The 18,284-nt window shown below is 33.8% G+C and overlaps 1 long non-coding RNA gene across 4 annotated transcripts in view; it reads left to right on the top strand.

Annotated features, from left to right (window-relative positions):
* The window catches only part of LOC105440558, a 28,132-nt gene extending 10,059 nt beyond the window's left edge, over positions 1-18,073 (top strand). Inside the window, exons 2-9 of one of the 4 annotated variants that reach the window (XR_004066620.1) lie at positions 1,190-1,269; positions 4,817-4,867; positions 5,977-6,027; positions 7,227-7,277; positions 8,492-8,542; positions 15,086-15,133; positions 16,827-16,950; positions 17,977-18,073. This is a non-coding gene — a long non-coding RNA (uncharacterized LOC105440558). Of the gene's footprint in view, positions 1-1,186; positions 1,270-4,816; positions 4,868-5,976; positions 6,028-7,226; positions 7,278-8,491; positions 8,543-15,085; positions 15,134-16,826; positions 16,951-17,976 lie in introns of all 4 variants that reach the window. The other 3 variants (XR_004066619.1, XR_004066623.1, XR_004066621.1) reach the window with 3 other exon arrangements.
* The last annotated feature ends 211 nt before the right edge of the window (positions 18,074-18,284 follow it).

The raw sequence follows: 18,284 nt of genomic DNA, 5'->3' as shown, positions 1-18,284 counted from the left end.
CCTGCCTGTTTCACATCTTTACTGCAGGTTTAATTAATGGCTGTCAAACAGGTCTTGTATTAATTATGCTCATTATCAAGCTAGGTATACATTAGTAAACTCTGTTTCTGTTGGTCCTTTGGAACTCCATCAAACTTGAAAGAAATTTCATTCAGATGGAGGACAGGAAGTACATTTTGTTTAAGTGAGCAAAGGAAGCAGGTTGAGACAATTTTACACTTTACCGTTTGAAAATGTATTCTTTAACTGTTGTTGTTGGTAAATCACACATGATGTGGGTACATCATAATCAATTTTCTGACAATTTTTCCAAAGCTAATAACAGAGCATGATGCTTAAGTTTTAAGCTCATATCATGTTGTCCTGTTCATCCTTTGGACCTAAATGTAAATATAACCAAATATAATCAAAATAACATTGGCAGACACATTTTACAACTGACTAAAGATTACAATTCTGTGTGAGTGAATCAAGTGAGTTGTGATAATTTTCACACATTCACAACTGGAAAATGGTATTTCTTCTACCATTTTTGTTTGTAAATTATACCTTTTGTTGGTATGTGTGTTGCATTCTGTCAGTTTGTTGTACCAATAACGTCAGTTTGGTTTACCAATGTTACCAATGACTATGGAAAACGCCATAAAAACCAACAACAACAAATAAGTTTTATCCAAAAGCATTATTAAGGAGGCATGTGTCGCCCTGTCCCCTGGCTACATTAGTGCGAGTAAGGGCATGGCCATCAGCTTGATAAAACCTCAATAACATACTGTACACATGTAAATACCTATGATGTGCCCATACTGGGTGTTTGTAGATTTAGTTGAGAAGTGGAGTTGGGTCTAGAGTCTAATTTAGATGTATCTTATGAATTTCAGAATTATTTAGTCACAGAAAACATTCCAATTTATCTAATTTGTATTTGTTATAGTATGTTGATTTTCTATTTTAATAATTAAAACTACCATTTTTAATCAACTTTAGTTCCAACTTTATTTTGCTGAGCTTGCTGAACTTGCTGAGCGCTATTAAAGTTTGGAGTCATACCAGTAATGCTCAATAATCACTACATGACATAATTGGTTTCAATTTTAAAAGAAAAATTTGATGTTTCTGCTAAAACTAAGGTAATGTAAATTTAAGGCATCTCTTGAATGTACAAGTTTTGGTCATTGTCTCTTAGCAGATGAATGAGATGAGAATTACGAATGGAGGTGCTCCCAGTGATTCCAGAGCTGTTCTTCCAAGAGAGTGTCAACTAGCACTGTAAGTTTGCCAATTTTTTTTACACAAATGAAAGTCCTTTTCTATTTTTAATTTGTATTGTAAGTTAGGAATCTGGCTTTTTGTTTGTATCTGTAACATCTCAGTCTTTACCCCAGCCTGAAAAAGCTGTAGACTTCCTTGTTGTTTAGGTTGAACAAGTTTTGTTTTTCTGACATCGCTTACAGTTCTGTCAATAAGGATAATGATTTTTAAAATAGGGAAGTACCTGTATGTAACACCAGTCATGAAAGTGGATGTCCATCTTGTTATTATGTTGGTTTTAAAAAAAGCAAGAAACAAAATAGTGAAATCTAAAGGGAACTCTATATAAAAGCTAAGACATTTAAGACATGTTAAAGTTTTCAAGTTGATGAGTTAAACACAATACTTTGTAATTATATGTTTTCTCTTGAGAGAAGCCTTCCCATTAATTATCACAACACAACCATCCTTAATTGATCAAAGGAATAGATCTATTTTGAAGAAAGATCAACATAATCAAGAGTTAGTAGGCACTCCCTGGTTCAATAGGACACAGGTGCTAGAAAATGATTTTTTGGAAAACAAGTAGAAATTGATGACTATTTCTCTACCCCAAAAATTGTAGACTTTAAAATATTTTGCAGATATCCAACTTCTGATTAATTGAGCATACTTTCAAATTTCATAACTGCTTGTATTTTACACTTCCCTTTTTCTTCAGTTTTCACTGATTGCTTTCTGATGTTTTAATGATGTTCATTATTATAATACTCGTGGGCGAGACTCATTTAAATTTTGGCCAGGAAACAACTATATTTTTTAAATCTGTAAGAAACAATTTTTCTGTTATTTGGAACCCTATTTCTCCTGACATATCCTTAAGCACGTCTTTACTATATGTCAATGATTCTACCATTTTTACTTTGTATGTCACATATGTTTTGAATATATCTTTCGAACATCCAGGGTTCTTGTTAATTTTTCTGATAGCAGGCTATTTATGATTTACAGGAGGCTACTAAAATTGCAAAAGAAAAATCTCTGTGCGCGTAGCGCACATCACCATGTGCGCGAAGCGCACATCACGAGCGCGAAGCGCGAAGTCCCTTGCGGCCGGGGTCCAGGGCCCGCCCAAGGGCCCTGGAAGCTTTAGGGTTTTAGATGCTCTCTGGTGCTATCTTAGCCTTATTTTTGAAGATATGACCACACTGTATGAGCCATAGTTTAATGATAAAGATCATGAATATTTTGGCTGAATAACTTACTTTTCATATGATATACAATATGAAATGAAAATGCTCCATTATTGTTTCTGATAAATCAATCATATTTGTGATGAATCTACAATTTTGAATTACATGATAATGATACAAGGTAGTCCTGGGCAAAAACGGTTAACTGACGTTTACAGGACCTTGTCAGTGAAGAAAATCGTTTGCGATAAAAAATTAAAAAAATAATAATTAATGATTATTTCTATAGACTCTAGGCCTACGAAAAAAAAATAGTTTTCGGTACTTTTCTTCCAATCGCCATGCGCTTAACGTTTATATGCAATATGCCACCTCTGTTTTTCGAATCGGTAAAATAGATCGCTAAAAGTAAAAGTAAAAATGTTACAACACGAAAAGAAAAGATCCAGAAAAAAACCTTTTTGTTGTTGTATTGAAACAATTATCAAATAGATATAAGGATTATATCGGTGTTGGACAAAGTTCTGAGTACATATGAGTACAAATTTTCATTTTTTATTCATAATACGGTAGATCTAACTTAGGATTACGACGTATAAATAGCAATGCCAATGCGGGTGATCATTTGGACGCAGAGCGAGCTCTGGAGCTGGCCTCTTTAAATTATTGCGAGCGGAGTTCGCTGGCTTGAGCTTGTTTACGAACGTACGTCTACGGTCTAGTCTCTGTGACAGTGTATGTGTATAGCGTGCCGCACCGGTTGTGCAGCGCTCGTATTCTGAATCGAATCGTGCATCGCCAAATCAATCACAGTTTCACACTAGGCCTGAGTCAAACCGTTTAACCGACGGTTATCCGACCGCATTCATCAAAACCGTTTAGCATTTCTCGCTCCGGTTAACCGTTATTTGCATACATTTTGGAATGTGCTAATAGCCGATGATAAAGATAATCAAAGAAACCGCAGTGTAATGTTACACCCTGGCCGCTGCGCGCCAGCTTTCTGGCAGCAGTAATTCCCATGAATGAATTTGTAAACAATAAAACAACCAGCCCCCTTCTCTCTTTTCTCACCCTCTTTATTCCCTTCTCTCTGCAATGTGTTCATCGCTCATGTACCTTTTCTTATTACTGCACTCTCAGCTCACAACTGTGGTCAGTTCCTCTCACATCCCTTCTCCCCCGAGTCTCTCTCTCTCTCTCTCAATATTAATATCCATCCCTTGACGACTCGCCCCCTAAAATAATGTTCATATATAAATAAAATACAAAAATATTGATAACAATAATAATTGAATTTTTAGAAATATCAATCAACAAAGTCTTGGATATTGTGAGTAATTTAAGTTTTTGATCATTCTTCAATTCAGCCGATTAACACAGCCATCCTTTCTATCGAGTCTCACTTGTCTTACTTGTCTTACTCATGTCCCTGCCTCGTCCATGCAGGGACATGCAGGGACATGCTAGCCCATGCGTGCTCTCTCAGTCACACACACATGTACACACAAACCTCCGGCGCCCAAATACACTGTACATACACACAGATGGAGAGCTCATGCTTGTCACATGCACACTTGTGGGCGTGGCTTCTTGACCTCCCACTGAACTGGGTACAGTGAAAGCACGCGCGGTCACCAACCTGTAATTTATGCTGGTATCAAACTCCACCCACATAGCTAGAGAACCTTCCTCATTGGTCACTAACTTGGATCAGCTCATTGCAGGGTGTGTCTTGGGTGTGTGTGATACACACTTCCACATAATTTCATATGGCAATGATACATGCAGGGAGCTCTCTCCCTGACCATGTGCAAACATTGCATTGCAAAGGCATATATAAACACGTCACAGATCAGCTATCTTCACAGAGTAACTTTGCAAGGTTAATCATGATATCAAGTTCAGATGAGGAATAATAAGACATGTTTTATGTTGTTTATTAGTGGTCTCTGTTTATCAGGATGACCCAATTTGTGCCATAGTCCGGGGCTGGGAATGCTCAGCCCGACAGTCTGAAGACCAGCAGGGTTTGAGATAGCGACTTGACCGAATATGATGTGATTTTTGTATTATTATTTTTTTTTTTGGAGAGGCTTACAGCCGGCTACGATTGCCATTACAGCCGGAAAAAATAGCCGGTTGCCGGCTATTAACAAGAACCCTGACATCGTTTGTAATTTTAAATGTTTGTTTTAAAAAAATGGTCGAACCAATCAATGAAATGAAATGATATTCTTGTAACAATAATTACATTGTACAACATGACCTATAAATTGTTTTCAAACTTATGATTTTCTAATGTTTACTTCCATTTGTATTACCTGCCATGAACGATGCCCCTGTCATTTTTGTTTATGTCCTACAAATAGGAGCCTGGATGTAAGGATGTCACTTCTGGATCAAGAAGCGATTTGATTGTGGTAAGTTTCTGGCTAGTGTATTGATATGTAAATACCCCTCATAAAAAGTTCTGCAAGTCAGGTTTGAGCACTGATATTCCTCATTTTCATTTACTGCTCTAATTTACTTATGTTTACGAAGGGAATCCCCCCCCCCCTGCAATGATGCCTATTTTTAATGATGTTTTCTCATGGAATAAACAGCAATCCTAAATATATCCAAAAGCAAAATGTTTTATACAACACTGTTATTGTCAACGGTGAATTCTTCTTTACTTTTGAAGATGGATTGTGTTTTTAATGATGTTCAGGTAGTTAATGCCAATAATGTTTGTAAGATGAAATGCATTTGTAATCAGCTGATTGAGAAATTGTCATTGTGTTTGAGTATCATACATTTGTTGCATTTTGTTTGAGTACATCATACATTTGTTGCAAGTCTGTCAGTTTACAGCTTTTAGTCCTGCATATAATTACTTTGCAAGGCCTCAACATCTTTCAAACAAATGTAGAATGCGTTCCTGACAATTACAATGCATTTTGCAACATTTCACTTTTAATTTTGCCTTAGACTCATGTTTATTGCACATTCCATGATTACATACGGATAATCATTACAAATGGGGCATCATTATGAAGGGGAATAAACACCATTTAAATTCACACCAAATTCAAGGATATTGTTATACGAGAGACATCATCAGTCAAACTTGATTTATGAACATTGATTTGTATGTGACTCTTAAAACTTAAAATAGTAATCCTGAGAGTAGGTCTTTGTAACTCTTTCAAACATTTTATGTACCTTAAATCTTCATGTCCTTTCACTTTATTCCTATTGATTTTGTTTGTCTTTTAAAGCATATCAGCTCCTTTTTGTTATTGCTTTTGCAAATTAAAATATGTTGCAGGTGCAGTCAAGCCTTCGAGCTTGTAATTTTGAATGTTTGTTTTTAAAAAAATGGTTGAACCAATGAATGAAATGAAATGAAATTCTTTAACTAAGAATTACATTGTACAGCGTTACCTATAAACTGTTTTCAAACTTATGATTTTCTAATGTTTACTTCCATTTGTATTACCTGCCATGAACGATGCCCCTGTCATTTTTGTTTATGTCCTACAAATAGGAGCCTGGATGTAAGGATGTTCCTTCTGGATCAAGAAGCGATTTGATTGTGGTAAGTTTCTGGCTAGTGTATTGATATGTAAATACCCCCCATAAAAAAGTTATGCAAGTCAGGTTTGAGCACTGATATTCCTCATTTTCATTTACTGCTCTAATTTACTTATGTTTACGAAGGGAATCCCCCCCCTGCAATTATGCCTATTTTTAATGATGTTTTCTCATGGAATATACAGCAATCCTAAATATGTCCAAAAGCAAAATGTTTGATACAACACTGTTATTGTCAACAGTGAATTCTTCTTTACTTTTGTAGATGGATTGTGTTTTTAATGATGTTCAGGTAGTTAATGCCAATAATGTCCTATTCTCATTAATAAAGCTGTTTTAAATGATGTGAAAATGGCCATTTATTCTTTAAGGGCAATCTTGTTTTTAAACTTTGTTTGTAAGATGAAATGCATTTGTAATCAGCTGATTGAGAAATTGTCATTGTGTTTGAGTATCATACATTTGTTGCATTTTGTTTGAGTACATCATACATTTGTTGCAAGTCTGTCAGTTACAGCTTTTAGTCCTGCATATAATTACTTTGCAAGGCCTCAACATCTTTCAAACAAATGGAGAATGCTTTCCTGACAATTACAATGCATTTTGCAACATTTCACTTTTAATTTTGCCTTAGACTCATGTTTATTGCACATTCCATGATTACATACAGATAATCATTACAAATGGGGCATCATTATGAAGGGGAATAAAGACCATTTAAATTCACACCAAATTCAAGGATATTGTTATACGAGAGACATCATCAGTCAAACTTGATTTATGAACATTTATGAGGGATTTATTTGTATGTGACTCTTAAAACTTAAAATAGTAATCCTGAGAGTAGGTCTTTGTAACTCTTTCAAACATTTTATGTACCTTAAATCTTCACGTCCTTTCACTTTATTCCTATTGATTTTGTTTGTCTTTTAAAGCATATCAGCTTCTTTTTGTTATTGCTTTTGCAAATTAAAATATGTTGCAGGTGCAGTCAAGCCTTCGAGCTTGTAATTTTGAATGTTTGTTTTAAAAAAATGGTTGAACCAATCAATGAAATGAAATGAAATTCTTTAACTAAGAATTACATTGTACAGCGTTACCTATAAATTGTTTTCAAACTTATGATTTTCTAATGTTTACTTCCATTTGTATTACCTGCCATGAACGATGCCCCTGTCATTTTTGTTTATGTCCTACAAATAGGAGCCTGGATGTAAGGATGTTCCTTCTGGATCAAGAAGCGATTTGATTGTGGTAAGTTTCTGGCTAGTGTATTGATATGTAAATACCCCTCATAAAAAGTTCTGCAAGTCAGGTTTGAGCACCGATATTCCTCATTTTCATTTACTGCTCTAATTTACTTACAGTAGGCCCCTATGTTTACGAAGGGAATCCCCCCCCCCCTGCAATGATGCCTATTATTAATGATGTTTTCTCATGGAATATACAGCAATCCTAAATATGTCCAAAAGCAAAATGTTTAATACAACACTGTTATTGTCAACAGTGAATTCTTCTTTACTTTTGAAGATGGATTGTGTTTTTAATGATGTTCAGGCAGTTAATGCCAATAATGTCCCATTCTCATCAATATAGCTGTTTTGAATGATGTGAAAATGGCCATTTATTCTTTAAGGGCAATCTTGTTTTTAAACTTTGTTTGTAAGATGAAATGCATTTGTAATCAGCTGATTGAGAAATTGTCATTGTGTTTGAGTATCATACATTTGTTGCATTTTGTTTGAGTACATCATACATTTGTTGCAAGTCTGTCAGTTACAGCTTTTAGTCCTGCATATAATTACTTTGCAAGGCCTCAACATCTTTCAAACAAATGGAGAATGCTTTCCTGACAATTACAATGCATTTTGCAACATTTCACTTTTAATTTTGCCTTAGACTCATGTTTATTGCACATTCCATGATTACATACAGATAATCATTACAAATGGGGCATCATTATGAAGGGGAATAAAGACCATTTAAATTCACACCAAATTCAAGGATATTGTTATACGAGAGACATCATCAGTCAAACTTGATTTATGAACATTTATGAGGGATTTATTTGTATGTGACTCTTAAAACTTAAAATAGTAATCCTGAGAGTAGGTCTTTGTAACTCTTTCAAACATTTTATGTACCTTAAATCTTCACGTCCTTTCACTTTATTCCTATTGATTTTGTTTGTCTTTTAAAGCATATCAGCTTCTTTTTGTTATTGCTTTTGCAAATTAAAATATGTTGCAGGTGCAGTCAAGCCTTCGAGCTTGTAATTTTGAATGTTTGTTTTAAAAAAATGGTTGAACCAATCAATGAAATGAAATGAAATTCTTTAACTAAGAATTACATTGTACAGCGTTACCTATAAATTGTTTTCAAACTTATGATTTTCTAATGTTTACTTCCATTTGTATTACCTGCCATAGACGATGCCCCTGTCATTTTTGTTTATGTCCTACAAATAGGAGCCTGGATGTAAGGATGTTCCTTCTGGATCAAGAAGCGATTTGATTGTGGTAAGTTTCTGGCTAGTGTATTGATATGTAAATACCCCTCATAAAAAGTTCTGCAAGTCAGGTTTGAGCACCGATATTCCTCATTTTCATTTACTGCTCTAATTTACTTACAGTAGGCCCCTATGTTTACGAAGGGAATCCCCCCCCCCCTGCAATGATGCCTATTATTAATGATGTTTTCTCATGGAATATACAGCAATCCTAAATATGTCCAAAAGCAAAATGTTTAATACAACACTGTTATTGTCAACAGTGAATTCTTCTTTACTTTTGAAGATGGATTGTGTTTTTAATGATGTTCAGGCAGTTAATGCCAATAATGTCCCATTCTCATCAATATAGCTGTTTTGAATGATGTAAAAAGGGCCATTTATTCTTTAAGGGCAATCTTTTGGTTTTTTGCTTTTGCAAATTAAAATATGTTGCAAGTGCAGCCAAGCATCGAGCTCGGACTATATAAGTGTGGATGGGGGACCTTTTTGTTTGGTGTACAAATGAGCCCCCCCCCCCCATCCACACCTACTTCCAGGCCCATTGTTATGCAGCCTCTGGTTGCCTGATGTGAACTCTCAAAATGCTCTCTCTTTTATTTCAAAAGCTTTGAAGCTCACTTATGTAATTTTCATAAACCTAGTTGTCCACAGTTTTTGACATTATCATGGTGATTTTGTTTCACAAATTGTGATTGCAATTTATCTTCACATTCATCAATGAGTGTGATTAGTTAATGTCAAAGAACTATTTGTAGTTGGAAGGCCTGTAAGACATAATTAGATATGATGGATTGTTTTAGGATATATTGTGGAGGGTATCACAGGTGTACTGATAATTGATAAAGTTAAGTTCCCATCATTACTTATTCAACTAAGAATCAGTGATATTCTCAGTCTCTCAAAGTGGGAGATAGAAATCTTGTGTTGACTTCCCAGTACTCTTTTGCTCTTCATATAAGAACATCATGAACTTGTCTAATACAATCACTTGCCAATGTTAGTCAGGGAAATTGGCTTCCCTATCAGATATATTCAGAATTTCCAAAAAAACTTTAGATTTTATAAGGCACTCACTGTTTTCTTAAAAACCAAATAGCTAAATGGCTCTTTGAGAGCCTGAAACTTTTCAAAGATAAAGTATTAGAAATCAGTTGCCAATTTTTCTTGTAGTATGGACCTAGATTGACCTCCCATAGCTTGATGAAAAATTGTCAACTTTGCTTTATGTGCATGAGGTATCCCTGAACAGCAAATTGTTTACAGAATTTTGTAACAAAATTGACATACCATTTTTGGTTGGAGCTGAAAAAAATATGTAGCTACAAACAATATGATTATTTTCTATTGATGATTAATGAGCATAATTGGATCTTAAAGAGAAGGTTCATTGATTTTAAAAACTAACTTTATTGTCATTATTGCAAAGGTGAAACTTTGATTGGACAAGGTTATCAAAATTCAAAGCTTGGAAACATTCAAAGTAACGATTATTATCAGTTACAAAACGCTTAAATAAAGTGATCCATTGCTTGTAAACAAAATAAGATGCCATTGTATTTTCAGCTGCAACACTGTGGTAGTTCGGCGTTTCAAAAGGGAACATATGCTGTCCATGCTATCATTCAGGGTTTTTTCAATTTGAAAGTGTGGTTTCTTTGATTGATCATTAACCCCTATCCTGTGTATTTACAAATAAAAGAATTTAGAATCGGTTTCATACCCCTTTTTGAATGGTGTCAATGCCATCACATTTATATTCACTAAACTCATTATAATTTGAGAAATAATAGCATTGCAATTATGTTCATTCTTTGTGGGATGTCGTCTGCTTGGGCAGGGATGGTTCATAATGTGACATCATTAAAACATCGTTATTTTTCTGGCGAATCTCTCGTATATCCCAGATGCAATGGAGGTGGTTTTATATGTATTTTTATAAATCACCCGATATGCAGTCGACCTCAAACTTGTACGATGGCCATCTGTTAGCTTACCAGTTTCTAGTGAAGCGTTATTTGCCATATATTTGTGATTTTCTTTGAACAGGGACTTTAAAGAAAGTTAACAGTAATCTGAATCATCTCCTGTATTTTGATGGAACAGTACAATTGAAAATGTTGCTTCAGATGTTACATTTTCTGTAAACAATGTAGATCCCCAATTAACTCACTAGAAAAATAAATTAATGAGATTGTATATAGTTTGAATAAGCTTATTAGTTACTCCAAGTGATTCTATGAAAATGAAATGAAATCAAATTATAGTAGTGCATATTAGAAATAAAGTCAAAAATTGAAAAAGTTGTCTCAACGTCCGAAATTTTTTTCATTAGAGGTAGCAGAAGATATGAACTGCAGGAACTATCTATCATAACATTTTTGAACATCTCAAGGCAGCTAACCACCAAAACAAAGAAATTTTGCAATGCATCATTACAATATTTTTTATAGTTAAAACCAATTTTCTGTTAACAGTTTACTTTTAATGTCTAAATCAAGAAATATCATTTTAATGATGATAATCCATATTTTAGGATATCTGGAGTTCATAAATGTTTATTAAATGAGTTATCATAAGTCCTTACACAAGTCAAAACACAAATCAGGTCTTTCTTATCCAATCATTTTTGTGTAAGCACAAGAAGGCTGTTTCGGACATTACACAATTTCATTGTTAACACCATTTTTGATCATATCTGCAAGTTACGATTTCACAATGAACACTCCTGTTAAGGAAACTATTTTGATAAATTTATATAGGTTTGAATATAAAGATATTAAGAAATATGATGCTAAAAAAGTAAATCAAATTTTCTGTAAAATATCTCAACTTTTTGCAAAATTGATTTAAAAAACATACAATATTGAAGCCACACTTTGTGATGCAAGGCATTGCTTGCTGCTTTAAACAGTAAATCCATAATTGTACTTTATCTGAAAAAATCTCAACAAAAGGGACTCGTAAAAATTATTCAGCCATTTTAACAGCACTTTCTGGTATGCTGTTAGCACGTTTCGGACGTTACACTAGACTGTTAACACTTAACAGACATTTTCATACTTTAACTACAGTAGTTTAAATGAGGGGCAAATATAGATGTAAGATTTCAATTTTTCAACCTCTCCTCTTGATATTTTTATTGTTGTGTGTTTGCAAATCATCAGGTTTTCATTTTCATAGAGCGTGTTCCAAATGATGTCATATAACCAAAGAATGTAGATGGTCAATTTAAACTATTTGGTAGATAACAAAAAGCTCAAAATCACCCACTTAAACAATACCCAGTGTACATGGCATGGATATGCTACAGATATATAAGTGTGATAAAATCAAGCAAATTATGATCAAGTAAATGTTGTTTACAAAACCCCTATATAATGTTACAGTGGGATATGTAAAGCAAGATTAGTGAGTTGTATAACATTGTAAGAATATTGGTTGGCAAGATGTCTTTTAGTTTACTCATAGTTCCTATTGTTCTAGACACTTTGCATAGAACTTCATAGACGTGTGCTTTCCACTTTATCTTTATCAATATTAAGAACTTTGTTAAATTTGTATGTTTAATCAAATTCCCATTCATATATATTTTTACTTCACTAGCACACATCTTTGGAAAGTAAAACAACATAACATTTGCAGTTTATTTGCGCTTATCCACTCACTAACTTTTAGGAGTTCATTGTTCAGATTTTGGGTCAGGCATTCGACATCTTTATGCTTATAAAATATATTGGTATCGTCCGTGAACAGTATAAAATTCAAAATGGGAGAGACTGAATGTAAATAATTTAAATGAATTTAAGAGAGCAGGGGGCCTATAATTGACCCCTGCAGAATTCCACAGGAAACTGACTGTAAACTTGAAGTTTTAGAATCGAAAACAGTGAATTGTTTTCTATCATTTAGATAACTGCAAAATAAATTTGAGGGTAACTCCACGAATTCCATAACAATAAAGTTTTGAAAGGAAGAATATCATGGTTGATTGAATCAAAAGCCAGCTTAAAATCTAAAAATATATTACAATATCTTTTAAAAAAGCACCAAGTACATGTAACTAATCTATGTAGAAAGGATTACTACTGCCATTATTCAATACTTAAATTTGCATTCACAGTGCCTGTTCAAAGAAAATCACATATATCTGTAAGTCCGTATATATATATATGGCAAATTATGTATCACTAGAAACTGGTAAGCTAACAGATGGCCATCGTACAAGTTTGAGGTCAACTCCATATCGGGTGATTTATAAAATTTTCCTCTTGAAATGCCGAACATACCACCGTGGATGCTGCTGAAAATAAAATGGCGTCTTATTTTTGTTACATGGATTCCTTAATTTTTAAATCGCTGCATTTTTTATCAAAATAATACCATGCACGAGGTTTAGAGTGAGGCAATAGATTAAACATTTAGCCTGAGGGTAGTGAAGTGAGAGAAATAACTGAAGAGAAGATGACAAAACAGGCAATGAAAATGTTTGAGATGTCATGGGACAGCGTCTGCTTGAGCAAATCATATTCAAAATGTGACGTCACACATCTCAAGTGTTCAGAGAGCTCTTCAGGTGCTATGCCGGGGCTGTATTTAAGCGCTTTGTAATTGATAATAATCCTTACTTCAAATGTTTCCAAGCATTGAATTTTGATAACCTTGTCCAATTAAAGTTTCACCTAGCTTTGCAATAAAGTTAGTTTTGAAAATCAATGAACCTTCTCTTAAATGATAACAATTTATCAAGAAATGTTATGAAATAGGCTTGCACTCTACAAGACACACTCATTGGTTGCATACATGTACAAATACAATTGATTAGCACAAGGGCTTACAGTATGTATTCATAAAACAATAATCAGTTCTAGTATCCATTTCCTATTAGAGAAACTTGTAAAACACATGTTCATGTGGCTGTAATTCTGCCAAATTTCCAAATTACAAGAAAAGGGATTACCAATTTGTGGGGGCAATAAGGTGAAGCCTCTTCAAAATGAATTTATTCATACATTTTCCCTTTCATTTCATTACCCTCACATGTACTAATGACAAATACCTTTCAAACGCTTGACCCTTCCAACAAGATTTACATACATGTACATGTATAAAAGAAAACGGCATTAATACCTTATTCAATGATCCTAAACATATATATTGTATCTTCCTCAAATGTATTTTGTACATTTATAAGGTACATGCAGTGTGAAATATACATGTAAATGGGCTTTAATACTGCTTGTCCTTTTTCTCTTGCTTATTTAACCATTGTTTATTGTCAAACAGAGAAATTGGAAAGATCAAGAAGAAAATAAATGTTTTTATGAATCTATAATGTATTATATTTCACATTTCACAGATAACTAGAATGATTGATTTATGCTCTGAATATCTTGGTATCCAAATACATGTTGGAGCAATGTGCAATCTAAAATACATGTTTAACCTAAACTGTTTGTCACTTATGATATCGGCACAGCAAGAGTAAAGATCAATCAACCAACCAATCAATCCATCCATCCATCCATCGGTCATCAAGTAAATAGATAAATACATATTAAGATTAAGAGCGTTATTGTTACTAACTAGTATTAAAACCTGAAACATACAAAATACATGTAAAATGTCCAATTCTCAGGATGAACAATGCATTAGGATTCCCTTTTTCTAAAACTTAAAATGGCTGGGAAACTTTTTACATTTTGTTGTTGTTGTAATTGTTAATGTTTTGCTTGTTCATACATATGTTTCAGTGATATTCTTGAATGACACATTGTACATGTAGTTTATAGCAAAGAACAAAGCAAGCTGATTAAACATCTATAGTGTAGAGTTTGTAGAAATTGATGATCTGATTGAAATGTTAACATTGTGTAACATCCAAAATAAACCATAGAATACATTGTACCCTGTCTTTCATAACATGCAAAAGAGAGTTATGTTTGTAAGTGAATTTTCTAAGGAGTTTTGATGACTACAATTGCTATTAGCTTCATATTTTACTCTGTTAGATCACATAAGCATTTTTAACTACACGTACTTGCAATGAACAGTACACCTTTCATAATTGAGTAGTCAATACAGACAAACTTAGTATATGTCCTAAACTAATTAAAACTGCACAATGTGTAATTTATTTTTTCCATAAATGTTAAAGAAGTATTTTTCTGCAAGCAATTAATGTAACTTAGGTCAATAATTCCTAACAAAAGCAATTGAGGCAAGTTATGATGTGAACGGTGGTGTGACATATGGAAATTATTAGGCAATGCACTGGTTCCCAATTTGTTTGTATGTATTTACCTTATATCATCAGTCATTAACATTGAATGAGTTTGACCCAAGAAAAAAGCATTTTACCTATTGAAATAACAACTTTAATGAATTTCAAGGTAGTGATAGGCTTTGAATTGATCTTATGATAACTTTATTCTTCTCTGTAAGACAGAATGCTTACCCTTAACTGATCACACTAAAATAAGAAGCAACAAAATAGAATGTTATGAATTTAATGCAATTATACTGATTTCATGTTTTCCCTCTTCGTTTACAGCTTACTGTTGTACAAAGTTGGCAACCGAGTATTGGGGAAGCAGTTGTGGTAAGCTTGAAAGAATTATCTTGATACGTTATTAAATGAGAAGAAAAAAATCCCTATTGTTCCCTATGCAAATTTATCCAGTCATTATAGCTAATATATGACAGGACACCCTACAGTTAATTTTAAAAAGAAAAAAATGTTTCCATGACAATATAGTTCCCTTCCCACTGTCCTAAAAGTTTTTTATCTTTTGATTTCTATATTATTTGAGCATGAGAAATTAGTGAAATTTATTTCTTGAAAACTCATTTCTTTTAACCTTAATAGAAGAAACCATCAGCTATAGATATTTTCTAAGGAATTTCTTGAAAAGGTATTGAAATATTTATTTGGGCAGACTTTTGCAACTTATCTTTTTGGGGGAATATGTATTTCTTGCAGGATGTTTGGATATCAAGAAAATTATGAAATTGTCACAATTTAATATAATTGAGCACAACAAAGTCACATGTAAGTAAATCACACTTGGGAGTGTGATTAAAATGGATTTATCATAAGTTTAGATTTAAAATGTAGTAATGTACCTAAACTTGTAAACATTTGTCAGTACTTATAGACCAGCTAGTAGAAACCAAACACTGTACATCCTTAACTGTCCAATAAACATTCTGCCCTGCTTTGTCAAAAGGAAGCAAAGACATATTATACCTAGTGGGCTCTTCTTCCGGGCCAAATTTTATGCATGAACACTCGTCCTGCTTAGAGATATGTTAGGCAAGACATGCTATTGCATTGGGGTCAGTGTAAATGACAGATGCATTTTGCTCTTTTACTCTTTTACATGAAATGTCACTGTTGTCACTTGTTCCTTTTGCCAAATTAGGGCAGCATTTTGTAAACAAGTTTAATCTTATGTGACAAAAGCTCTCAAAACTCACCTTAGTATAGATACTGGGGGAACCTGAAATACATGTAGGGCTGTTTTCTATAAAGTACACTGTATATCCACAATAAAGTGTGTTTAAATGAGACGTGGATTGTAACTTTCTTGTAGATGATAAATAGTCCAAACCAATATTCAAATGATTAATAATTTTGCTTTCCAAGAAAATTTAAGCATAATTTTTCTTTTTGTTATACACATTTCCTATAAAACATTTGTAATGGGCAATTGTCTGTCTTTTCCATCCTACTTACAAATATTGTAGAGGAATTTTTTTTGTACAGTGTGTAAGATTTATTTGAATGAAATGTTAGGTACTCTGTGGGATAAAATGTAAACAAAAATTCTGTTACGCCAAACTTAGAAGAAAAAAATACTTGCCATGTAAACAAATGTCACTGCTAGTAGATACATGCATATGTATGTAGGTACTTTAAAGGCATTGTTTAACAATGTTAAATCTGAGATGCACGGCCCTACATGTTATCAGTGTCTGTGATATGGTGTAATATTGAAGCCCTAAAAGAATCACGCTTCAAAATCATCACTTGTTTTCCCCAATAGACTGTAGTGTCAAAATTTGTAATTCCAATCATAAACATCTTGATAATCAGACAAGCGATCGGCTTGTAAAAGCCTTGGGGGTTCCTTACTGACCTAAAGGTTTATAATTATCATTGCAGCATGAGCTAATTCCAGGATTTTGTTTCAGAATCTGAGACAAAGTTACCGGATCCCTTTAAGTATTGGAAAGAAACAGAAATCTATTTTTTGAGGAGTAAGAAATGATATTTTCCACATTTCTTTCAGCACACAACGTGTCCTTCAGCGTAGACTCCTCTAACCAGATGGAGAGCAGACAATGATCAAGCTCATTTTACAGGCTGCCCTTTCAAATGCGTCCAAGATGAAGAAAAGGCCATTTCGAGCATTGGTAAGCATAATAATTGTCATATACTACAGCTAAATTATGTGAAGTATTAGATGCATAGATAATGATAATAATAAACTGTATTTGTATAGATCATATCACTTTTCAGTCCCTATGCACTTTAGTAAAAGTGAATTTTCAGTCTGTTTTTAAACTGGTCTACTATGACTGCCTCCTATACAATATCAGGGGTGTGTTTCCCAAAGAGTTAAGTTTGACTTTAAAGATACTGTGTCCCTTTTGCAACCAACATCAAATTATGTAGAACATTGCAGGAATCATGAATATGGCATGTATGTCCTATATGTGAAATTTAAACGTTAGCAAAGTCCTAGTATTCAAATTATGTAAGGAAACCCGTTTACTTTATAGACTTCACTGTCGGACAACATTGAATGACTGACTGACTTCTTTTTTCTTTGGTAATAACATAGTACATAAATGAGCTGTAACATGCAGCATTTGTCTACATCAATAACCCACTTCTTATAATGGCCAAAATTAAACTGATCTGGTCTATGTGCAGCACAAATTATATGACCATTCGGTACAAGGGTCTGAAAATCAGACAATTTACTTCAGTGATTGCAATCTCTAATGTCGATTTGACAACTAATCGTCGTTGTTTTCCCACAAAAAGGCATTTTCAAGCCCTTTACTTTTGACAGAAGTTATAAATTAGTAATATCTTCCAAATGCCATTGGAATTTAATCTTTTCATTTATTTGGCCTGCAAATGGGACATTTACCTTTAAAGTGGCACTTAAAGTCCTAGTTGCTTAATCTACCAATGAGATTTTGCGTTTAATAACGTATGCAAATTGGCCCTTACGTATGACTTTAAGTCAAACTTAACTCTTTGTAGAACACCCTTCAAGTCCATTTCATAGTTAGCTGTTGCTACTTGGAATGAGGTCAAACTCGCCATTATATGAAAAAAATAATACATATAATTGAATCATAGAAGTACATTTTTTATATGGTGCATGAATTGAAATTAACATATAATTCATTTTCTATTCCTTATAGACCAATGCTGTGTATGACCCGATGTCTAGGAAAGGACCCCTAGGATGCTCAGCGAAGGCTTTCTACAAAAAATTAATCATGTAACACTAAGGAATCTTGTCACTTGTCAACAAAATAAAATGGCATTGTATTTTCATCTGTTCGCCTGTTCAATGCAGGGACCTATTTGCCTTCTATGCAAGGGGGGGGGGGGTTATGTATAACCTGTATTCCCTGGTCCGGGCAAGAAAGTAATACTGTCGCCTGTTCAATGCACGGAGTAGTGTCGCCTTTTTTATGGCCGGGGGGGGGGGGGGGGGGGGGGGGGT

This window comes from Strongylocentrotus purpuratus, unplaced genomic scaffold (assembly GCF_000002235.5).
Source record: "Strongylocentrotus purpuratus isolate Spur 01 unplaced genomic scaffold, Spur_5.0 spur5_contig_861, whole genome shotgun sequence".
Classification (NCBI taxonomy): domain Eukaryota; kingdom Metazoa; phylum Echinodermata; class Echinoidea; order Camarodonta; family Strongylocentrotidae; genus Strongylocentrotus; species Strongylocentrotus purpuratus.
Note: the sequence above shows the minus strand (reverse complement) of the source record. Positions and strands in the feature narration are given on the sequence as shown.